General features: G+C 44.1%; 1 pseudogene across 1 annotated transcript; it reads left to right on the forward strand.

Annotated features, from left to right (window-relative positions):
• The first annotated feature begins 345 nt into the window (after positions 1 to 345).
• Positions 346 to 9,303, forward strand: LOC308250701 (phospholipid scramblase 3-like; annotated as a pseudogene). Its single transcript has 3 exons — positions 346 to 405; positions 8,383 to 8,779; positions 8,894 to 9,303. The product of its transcript is annotated as a phospholipid scramblase 3-like (transcript).
• Positions 9,304 to 10,767: the final 1,464 nt, after the last annotated feature.

Consider the following 10,767-nt stretch of genomic DNA (forward strand, 5'->3'; position numbering starts at 1 on the left):
CTATTCTGTATTCCTGGCATATGGAGGATCCATAATTAGGTGTTTAATTATTCATTTAATACATTGGTTTTCAAAGTGTGGCCACTCGACCCACAGCATCAGCCTCACTTGGGAACTTGTTAGAAATGCAAGTTCTCAGACTCCACCCAGACCTACTGAATGAGAATCTCAGACAGGAGTCAGCAATCGATTTTAATAAACCATCTAGGTGATTCTGATGCCCACTAAAGAGTGAGAGGCACTGATTTAAGACTTCGTTAATTGGAGTCACTAGGAGCAGTATTTCAATCCTGACATTCTTATGTGATCTCCCCCATATTTATAGGTATTATACTTTCAAGCATAATGGGCCCCATGACAAACAACTGGGAATATGGTGATCTGAATGCCATCATCAAGGTGGAGGTACAGTGGACAACTGCAGGTACATCCTGCAGGTAAGTAGAGGACCATTCTGGTTATTTATTTATTCATTCTTTGTTTAAGTGCCTGTTGATCATATTATTTTATTGAGTAGTATCAAGTTGAATGATTCAGAAGCACCCTGTTCACACAGTGATTTGACACAGCATGACTTACCTGTCTAACCCTTGAAATAATGTCATCAGTCCATCATCAGGGGATAAAATAGCTTGCTATTAAATAAGAAAGACCTGATATTTAATTTTTTTATAATGTGTGGGTTTCATCTCTTTATCTTTGAGCATAGAGGTGTGGGGATGATTTCATCAGGTTCTTTGGTGTGCAGGAGCAATCCATCTCTGCACTACTCTGGTTTGCTAATGCCTATTTGGGGATAATTACATGTTTTGCTTATTAATCCACAGTTGTTCTCTTGTGATCTTAAGAATGTAGCCCATTAGTGATCATTGTTCTCATGTTGCATCTCAAAGAATTAACTACATCTCCAGTGCTTCTACATGGGTGTCCCTTTCTGGCACCAGTGGAAAGGCTTAGAATTAGAACACAGTGTGGGCCTTTGCCTAGCAGTGAGGGATTTGTGAGAGCTTAAAATTGGTTGCTAGGCTCTCTGGGTGACTTGAGGTCCTTCAAAGGTACTAAAAAATACAGAGAATACTTTCTCCCATTTTTTCCAAAGACTCTTGTATTAGCATATGGAATTTAGGCTGTGCTTGTTCATTGTAAATGTTTACATGTCCTCTCTTTGGTCTCAAAAAAACACATGAAACCAATTTCTTTTCTTTTCAATTAATATGCAGATTGCTTATGGAATCAAATATGTATGTGTGTAAACTGATTATTTAGAAAATTAACAAAATTGAACAGTTTTAAGTGTATTGCTATACATTGTCCTTGATTTTAAAATTCTCAATGATAAAAGTTCACCAGCATTTATGGGGTCTTCTAAGTGTCCTCTTGGATTTGAGCAGATTAACCAATCTGATAGAGGTAAGAGTTAAAGTCTTTGAATTTTAGTCTGTACTCATTTCCTTCCTTATTTTTCATCCAATACTTATGACAAGTTCAGTTGGCAAACATTTGCTAAGATGATATGATGTGTGTTGCACTAAGATTGTTGGCGGTGACAAGATTAAGCATACCTTGCTTTGTGGCTCTTACCTCTGTTGGTATAGCAAAGACACTAATTGGTCACTGTCATCTGTTTCATTTTCTTTCTGGCCAGACATTTTACAGCATTCATGGCTGCTGGGTGTGGCATGTGGCTGATAAGTGGTATAGAGTATGAACCCAAGTGATGTGTCATTCCAGGCCTGGTCCAGAACCCCGCCCCCACCCCCCATGTACTTATCTTCACAGACAATTTTATGTTCTTTACATTCTCTAATGAGTTCACTAGGGAAGAAAGACATTGAAAAAATTATTGAAAGTATTTTCAGTGATCAGAAGGCAAATGATTTGACATGATTTTGTAGGTGGGGAACCTGGGTCTCAGGGAAGTTCCCAGAAAAAGACAAGAAAAACATTTTCACTTGGCTTGATCTTAACGAGTTACTAGTTTTATTTAAAAACTAGAGGCCTGGTGCACGACATTCATGCACTGGGATGGGGGTGCCCTCAGCCACGCCTGCACCCTTTTGCAGTCTGGGAGCCCTCGGGGAATGTCTGACTGATGGCTTAGGCCCTAAGCTGCAGTTGGACATCCTTACCCAGACATCTTTAGGGCTGCCGCAGAGGCGGGCCACTGTGCTCGCCAGCCGCCAGCCCAGCTTGTGACTGAGTGGTGCTCTCCCCGTGGGAGCACACTGACCACCAGACGGAAGCTCCTACATTGAGCATCTGCCCCCAGGTGTCAGCGTCATAGTGACCAGTCGTGCCGCTGTTTGGTCAATTTGCATATTACCCTTTTATTATATAGGATTAGGAGGCCCAAAAGAGAGTCAGCTGGGTATAGTGGACACAAAACTGCCAAGTTAAGGGGAAATGTGAGAATTTTATATACTCTACTTTTAAAAAGTGGCTAGTTTCTGTGTTTGAATTGTATTAACACAAAAGGAAAAGGCTAGGGCATGAAAGTCGGAGCATGTCTTTTGCACTCTTAAGCGCACATGAGAATACCTGTAATTGCTTGTGTACACAGAGTGTTGGCTCTTTTTCCTATAGTCTTTGACATCTCTGGGTCATAGGGTAAAATATGTGCTTTGATAAGGAGGATCTTGCAGCATTGTTTTTTAATAGAAGTTGGTCATTTTGGAGTTGCTTTGAAAAGTGGCATACACAAGGATGGGCTGCGAGCTGTCTGCTAAGAGTGGCATATAATAAGGGAGTTTGTTGTCTGGACAGCATTTAAAAACAGTAACACCAGCTGAAAATGGGACTGCTTTTTATTATTACCATGTGCTAGTAATTCTAAACAATGTCAGTAACAAAATACTCTTTCTACCAGGGCAAACTGTTCACACAGTTCACTACCTTGACCCCCTAACCCAGTTTGATAAATTACTAGGCACCTTAAGTATCTATTAAGGACAGTTTTCCAGGGCTTTCAGTGAGAAAGGGGATGTGACATACCAGGAAGTAGAATCACAGAATTTTTGAGCATGCATTCCCCAGGACAGTGAACCTATTATTATTTCTGGCCTGAAAAATGGAACCAATGCCCTGCCAGTGTGGCTCATTGGTTGAGCATCAACCCATGAACCAGGAAGTCAGGGTTTAATTCCCGGTCACTCAATTCCCAGTGTGTGTCTGTGTGTGTGTGTGTGTGTGTGTGTGTGTGTGTGTGTTAGGGGGAGGGCATGCAGGAGGTGGCCAATCAATGATTCTCTCTCTTCATTGATATTTCTATCCCTCTCTCCCTCTTCCTTCCTCTCTCTGAAATCAATTTTTAAAAAAAGTAGTGAGTGTTCCTCAGCTCACATACTCCTTGGGATCACCCCTCCCCCTTTTTTTAATGGAACAAATGATCCTAGGAAGGCTTCATGCTTCATGTAAGAGCTTGTTTTTAAGATTTTAAAAGCATCTGAGCAATATTATAAAATTGAGAAGAAAATCATACCATGCATTGGATAAAGGGGATAGCAAACTCCAAAGCTGGAGAGAAGAACCAAGAGTGGGAGATGGCCTTATGTAGAGTCTAGTAAACAACATATCAGTCATATTGATATAGCTAGCAGGAGACTCAGATGACAAGTATCAAAATTTTGTTTGTTTGGAAGGAAGTTATCAGGTCTCTTTGAGTATTAAATACCACACGGTCAAAACAATGGTTTTAGAAATACAGGCATACCTTGAAGATATTTTATGGATTCAGTTTCAGACCACCACAGTAAAGTAAGTTGTAATTTCTTTGCTGGTGAAGGGTCTTGTCTTCATTTGTAAAAAAAACAAAAACAAAAAACAAAACAAAAACAAACCAAAACACACACACAAACACACAAACAACAACTGTGAAGCACAATAAATCAAAGCAAAATAAAATATGCCTATACCATCAACTGTCAATACTTAGTGCTATGGTTTGAGGTAGCGGAAAAATTGGATCTACCTCATCGTAATTCATATTAAACACATGATGGGTGTTATGGTTGTAGGTTTTGTAGGCAATGACTGCAGAGTGCTGTTACTTAGCAGTGTTTGGTTCTCTACCTCGCAGCTGTGGGAAGCAATCTTGACTGTGTTCACCTGCCAATGACAGGTCTGAGCCCAGGAATGATTTTGGGGGTGGATGTAGAGCTCTAAATGCTAGATTCCAAGTCCAGACAATCAATTTGGCCTCTGCCTTTACTAATTTAATATTTACAAGCTCCTGGTTTTGACCATCCCTCTTTTCATCACTGGACCTCATGCAGATGAGATCTCATTTAAAATCAACAACTCTTCTGTGCCAACCCATGTCAAAGCATTTACAAAGAAATATGTGGGCATTTGAAAGGGAGTATGACTGCTTGGTTCAGACACAAGAAAGTTTAGGAGATGAGATGGGATTGAGAAAAATGAGCAGTCAGTACCACTTTAAATAATGGGAACTACTATGATATATAATGAAACCTCACTTGCCATGGCATAAACCATAGCCACCAAATTCTGACAAGAACAGAGGAGAAATTGACTCTGCCTCTCGTCCCTGAACGCTGTCCATTAGTCCTCAGTGACTATGATTTTGTGCATACCACTATGATGAATAAGCCACCACATCACTACCTATAGTGGCTAATTTCAAAATGGCAGACTTCAGGAATGCAAGTGAGCTTACTTCTAATGTGGCCCTTTCCCCTACTGCAAATACACAGTGCAGGTCTTTCTAGTCTGCATAGGATAGAGTGAAGAACCTAGATTTGATTTGCTGTTACCTTCCTGCACTGAAGGCACAGCCCCAGAACTTCCTTAGCAGGAAACTGAGAGAAATTTTCCCAACAAAAGTTCTGCACAAATCCCTCCCCTCTGTGCCAAGCAAACATTCCAAAGTTTGTCAAACCTTTCCTCTTGACTTTTTTTTTTAAGTAGGGTTTCCAAAAGCAGAGGTAGAGAGGAACAACCACCCAGGAATGGCACTTGGGGAAGTGATGAGGGACAGCAGTTATTAAGGGGAAGCCAGGGTGGAAAGAGGGCCTTCCATTTGAGCCAGAATTGCAGTTCTATTAAGATCCCCACTGGTGGATCCCAGGATCCAAGGCTGAAGCTTTTTTATACTAAGAAATGACAAAGTCCTCACCACTCAAATCTCTAGGCAGCCAAACTTGTAAGTGGAATTTTAAACACACTTTGGACAAATTCTAAAACCCTTAATTAAAAAAAAAATCCATTAAATAAAATCCTTTCAGAAGATCAGCATTTCTTTTAGCATTGCTGAATTTTTTTTAATGTGTCTCTTAGAGGCATAAATAACCAATGCAACTATTAATTTGGGGGTCTCTCTCTCTGGCAGTGACCCAAATTGAAAACTAATAATTTAAAAGACCTGGACTAATCAGGACAGAGTGGGGATGAATAGTGCTCTTTACAGTCGAGCCAGAGGCTCTGTTTTGCTGTGAGTTTTAATTTAAGGGGAAAAAATGGAGGGAGAAAGAAAAAACAAAAAATGTCAGTACTGCTTTTTCCAATGACACTTTGATAAACCTTGCCAATAATATGATATTTTTATTAGATTTAAATACCTGGGGTGCCTTTCAATTTATTGTAGCCCAGTTTTTCCTTTGTTTTCATATATAGTAATAAATTTTATATATATATGTAATAAATTATATATATATATATAATTTATTACATATATATATAAAATTTATTACTATATATATATATATATACATATATATATATATATATATATATATATATATATTACATTTACAGTTGTTGTTATTTTTAAATAGAAAGTTGTGGAAGTCTCCAGTGCTTGGGTTTTATTTATATAAGTACTTTTTAAATTTCCAAAACTGTATTATTGCATTGTAGAGCTGGCCATTTTTTAAGATTGGCTATCATTCAGGTTTTCTGCCTCCCAGTGAATCAAGGAATCCCCATTGGAAAGGAAGCACTTTCAAAAACTTTCTACACTTTCTCTCAGTCCAACTAGGACCTGCCTTCCATCCTAACTCTGGGTTTCTCTTTCTGTGTGGTGCCCACAGAAAGAGAAAAGAGAGCCTTAATAACATTTTATAGGAGGGTAAATGAATGAAATGTTATATGAAATAAACTCCATGCACCAGAGTTTGGAGGTATACAAAGCGCTTTCTCAGTTATTCAGAACAGTGTGTAACTGGTTTGAAACCTTAGACTGCTTTCTTGGACATCTTTCAAATCACAGTATTTGGTATTAAGGAAATGCCTAGTGGAGTCATAACTAGTATTTTTACCCCCAATGAAAGGGGAAGAGGGAAAGTACAAGAACTGCTTATAGACTAATGGCCCATTTCAAGCTCAGACCAATAATTAAGAAACATGGAAATTCATGTTGATTTCTACAACATTATTGAACTATGAGGACTTAAAATTAATCTCCTATAAAACCACCCTGGATTCCTAAGTTTGAAATATCTTCAAAGCTTGGGATTTGTAGATGTGTTTAAGAGGTGTTTTGGTTTTGGATCTTCATTCCTGCCAAGGACCATCAGCTTATGTTTCAGCCCCCCTTTCACATTTCATGGTGGCTAGCCTAGCTCTGAGCTCTTGCAGATAGCATGAGGTCAAGTCTTCAGTCTTGTTGGTCTTTGACTCTCCATCACAGGTTGAAAAGCCCCATGATGAGTGATGAGTCTCCTCGTGCAGCTTCCTATTGATGACAGGCAAATCCTACAAAACACTATCCATTGGCACTTGTGCCTTAGGATGGTAATTTTTTCACTTACCAGTACACTCATTAGGGATGAGGAAGAGATTAGCTCAAATGACATTGCCACTGTCTCTTTGTTCACCTGGTATTTGTATGTTCCTAGAAGCTATATTTTATTGGCTTAGCCACCATTCAACAGTGGGCACTCCTGTTGGGCAGATTACAGACCAGATAATTTTAGGGGTAACTAACTTCCTTAAGGGCCCAGTGTAAATATGTAAGTTATTATCCAAACCAAGAAACTTTTGAGAGGGAAAGGATAATTACACAGGAACAATAGCCCAGGACTGCCCTGGGAAAAACAAAATGTCTTGTCCACTTACTTATGACTTATGTAGGTATACTATGTGCCATATATCACTCCCTGTACCAATCAGCTGTGGTCAGTAGCAGGCTGATTTTACTGAAAACTTGTTATCAATCATATAAACTTATGGAGGAAGGAAATTCACCATGAAGGGGAAACCTGGATACCAACCCTAAAATCTTCCATATCCAACCATTTATCAAGTCTTGCTGATTCTGTCTCCTGAAGACCTCTCTATTTCTCTACCCCCCGTTCCCTCACCTTGGTCACTCCACTACCATTCTTCCCCTAAATTATTGCAATAGCCTCCTAAATGTTCTCACTACTCTAGTCTTGCCATCCTCCAATCAATTCTCTAGATATTAGACAAAGCACTTTTCTTGAAACCAAAACCAGGCATTGTTCTGAGTACAGGGAATCCAAAGTGAGTGAGCAAGTCAGGGTCATGCTTCCAAGGTGCTTCCCTTCTAGCAGCCAAAACAGATGATGAACAAGTAAACTAATCCTAATATATATAAAAATCCATGGCCCGTAATGTCCAAAACGACTGAAGGCTTGACCAAATGCCAGGCTAGGTAGCTGAGGGAGCAGCAGCTGATCAGTCAGTGGCAGCGGTGACTGGTGAGCAGTGACTGGTGGCTGAAAGGCAGACCTCTTGGTCCCTCCTCCCAGCCCTCAGACTCCAATTGGTGGCGGAGGCGGGGTGAAACTGGGGACTGGCTCCCTTAGTAATCCTGCAGGTGCAATCTCAAGAAGACAGGCCGGGCACCAACGGACAAGCACTGCCAGCATGATCCCAACAGTGCTGCCGGTCTCCTGGAACTTGGCTTCAGGCATTGCAGCCGCTTCCCCTCCTTAAATGCTCCACAAGGTCACTCAAGCCCACCCTGCTCCAGACTAACTGTGATCACTACACATGGAAGAAATGCAGTAAAAAAAGAAAAACCGTTGACCAAGGGCCCACCTCCACGAGCTCATGGGAGCCTCCGAGCACTGGGCACCCTGACTATTTTAGGGGCTTCAGGTGAGTGGGGGACGCAGAGGGGTCAGGAAACCTCCCTGGAGGTCGGGCTGTCAGTCTGATCGCGGATCCATCCTTCCTGCCATCTGCCAACAGCCGCCTCCACAGAGAATGGGAGAACAAAGGGGGGGGGGGTTCTGAAAACCCTAGAGGGAATCCAGGGTCCCAGGTACTCTGCCCCACCCGCTGACACTCATTTTCTCCTCGAGTCAGAGGTGCTGCCCAAGAGACTCTGGCGGGCGCTTGGTGCAGCTGCTTCTCTGTGTTTGCCTGTTCGCCTTTGTGTCTGTCTGTGTCTGCCAGGCTGTCCCTGAGCTTGCCTCCACTTCTAGAACTAAGCTTCTGGTAGAGCGACAACCCTCGAATCCTCATCCCTTTCCTATTGCAGGATACTTGCCCCCCATAGGCTACACCCCTTCGCCCCCTCCTCCCTACCCTGTGACCACTGGGTATCTGGAGTAGGTGCAGCATCCTGGGCCTGGACCAGTGTCAGTGCCCTCCCACATGCCTGCCCCTGCACCCAGCTTCGCTCTCTTCCCTTCCCCCAGCCCCAGTGCCCTGGGGCCTGCTACCAGGCCTGCTGCCCACCTCTTGCCACTGCCCGGGGTATCTTCTGGCCTCGAATTCTTGGTGCTGATTGATCAGATCCTGATTCACCAGAGGGCTGTGCGAGTGGAAATGCTCCTAGTCTGGGAGACAAGTAACCGGTATGAACTGCGCTCAGGGGCTGGATAGCCCCTGGGTCAGGTGGCTGAAGAGAGCACCTGCTGTGCATGTCTGCTGTGGGGTCGCTGGCCCCTTCTCGTCCGTCTAGTGGACTCAGGGAATCAAGAGATGGAAGTACAGTCGCCACCAGGCACCACCATTGGCCATGTGCTGCAGACCTGGCATCCCTTCCTCCCCAAGTTCTCCATTCAAGATGCCGATCGCCATACAATCCTGCAAGTGGTGGGGCCCTGCTGGACCTGTGGCTGTGTCACAGACACCAACTTTGAGGTGAAGACTCCGGATGAGTCCCACAGTGTGGGCCACATCAACAAGCAGTGGTTGGGGGAGGGGAGGCTGCTCCAAGAAGCCCTCACGGATGCAGATAACTTTGGCTTGCAGTTCCCACTGGATCTGGATGTGAGAGTGAAGGCTGTACTGCTGGGAGCCACATTCCTCATTGACTACATGTTCTTCGAGAAGCGAGGAGGCACTGGGCCCTCTGCCATCACCAGTTAGACGGCATCTCAGAGTGAGGACCATCACCTCAGCCAGAAGTTAAGATGGTCACCTGGCCTGGCCTGGCCCCTCAGAGGCAGCCCTTTCCTCCATGTACACTGCAGAGGACAGACAGGGATGCCTAAGAGTCTGGGGCCATGGTGCCCCATCCCTACCTTACTCCCCTGGCCTCCTTCACCTGTGGCCCCCACAGAAGGGTATGAATGAGAGCCTTCCCCTGCTACCTCCCACCACTGTGTGCGGCCATCCCTTGGCACACAGGCATATCAGCTTTCAAACTTGCCCTCCTCATTTCCTCTCACCCCCTTCCAGGGCCTCTGCTCTGGATGGGGCCTTTGGAATCCAGGGCTCTGGGGTTTTACAACAGAGCTGGGGTGGGAAAGGGTAAACAGCACCAAAGGTGGCTGATATGGCCACCCACCTCTGCCTCAGCTTGACCAATTAGTTCAGCCTCAGAATGTGGCACTCAGAGGGGATCCCTACTTCCCCAGCAATGGCTCTAGGGCCTCAGCCCCAGTGCCAAACTCCTCTCCCCCTTGGCCCTCCCCACAGCTGGTACTTGCTGCAGCTCCGTGTGCCTTACTTAACCACCCCTTCCTTCCCTGTTCCTACAAAGGAGGCTGCATCCTTGTATGTTATATTCATATAAACTTTGTAACATTTTGGAAAAACACACACACAATGACCAAGAGAATGCCACAGTCAATGTCGGAGTCTGGCTTAGGAGAACAGAGAGAAGGGAGAATTCCATAAATTGGCCGATGCCAAGATATTTCTGAGTGACTGCCTGGCGTGTGACAATTGTGTGACTGCAGAGGAAGGAGTCCAAGTTTCTCAGCAGTGGTAAAGACCAGCGAGCAGGCGGGTGGTAAGGAGCGAGGGGTTCCAGACTGTGAGAGGGATTTCCAACTGTTGGTTTAGGCCCGTTCCCTAAGCCGGCAGGCAGACATTCCCTGAGGGGTCCCAGACTGCCAGAGGGTGCAAGCCGGGCTGAGGGAATCCCCCCCACCCAGTGCACGAATTTCGTGCACCAGGCCTCTAGTACATAATAATTTGGGGCTTTGATAAGAGCACTGGAGGTGAGCAGCAGAGTGATGTAACATAGGGAGTAAAGGTGACATGGAGGAAGCTACATAAATTCAAGTGGTCAGGGAACCCTCTTTGGGAAGGCAATTTGGGTTTGATTTGAAGGCTGAGATGAGACAGCCATGTTGAGAGCCAGGGAAAGGGCATCCCAGGCAATGGGAAGAAAAATGTTAAACACCAAGAAACCTGATGAATTCAATTATTCAAAGAAGTAGAGCAGGGCGCCTATGTGACTGCACAGTGATCAAGTGGCAGATGATTTGCAATCAAGTCAGAGGACGGCCAGGGCCAGGTCACCTAAGGCCTTGTCAGCCAAGGTTGCTCTTAGAATAAAATTCCAAAGCCATTAAGAACTGTTGAGGCAGAGGAGCTGATGGA

This window comes from Plecotus auritus (genome assembly GCF_963455305.1).
Source record: "Plecotus auritus genome assembly, chromosome: 6".
Taxonomy (NCBI): Eukaryota; Metazoa; Chordata; class Mammalia; order Chiroptera; family Vespertilionidae; genus Plecotus; species Plecotus auritus.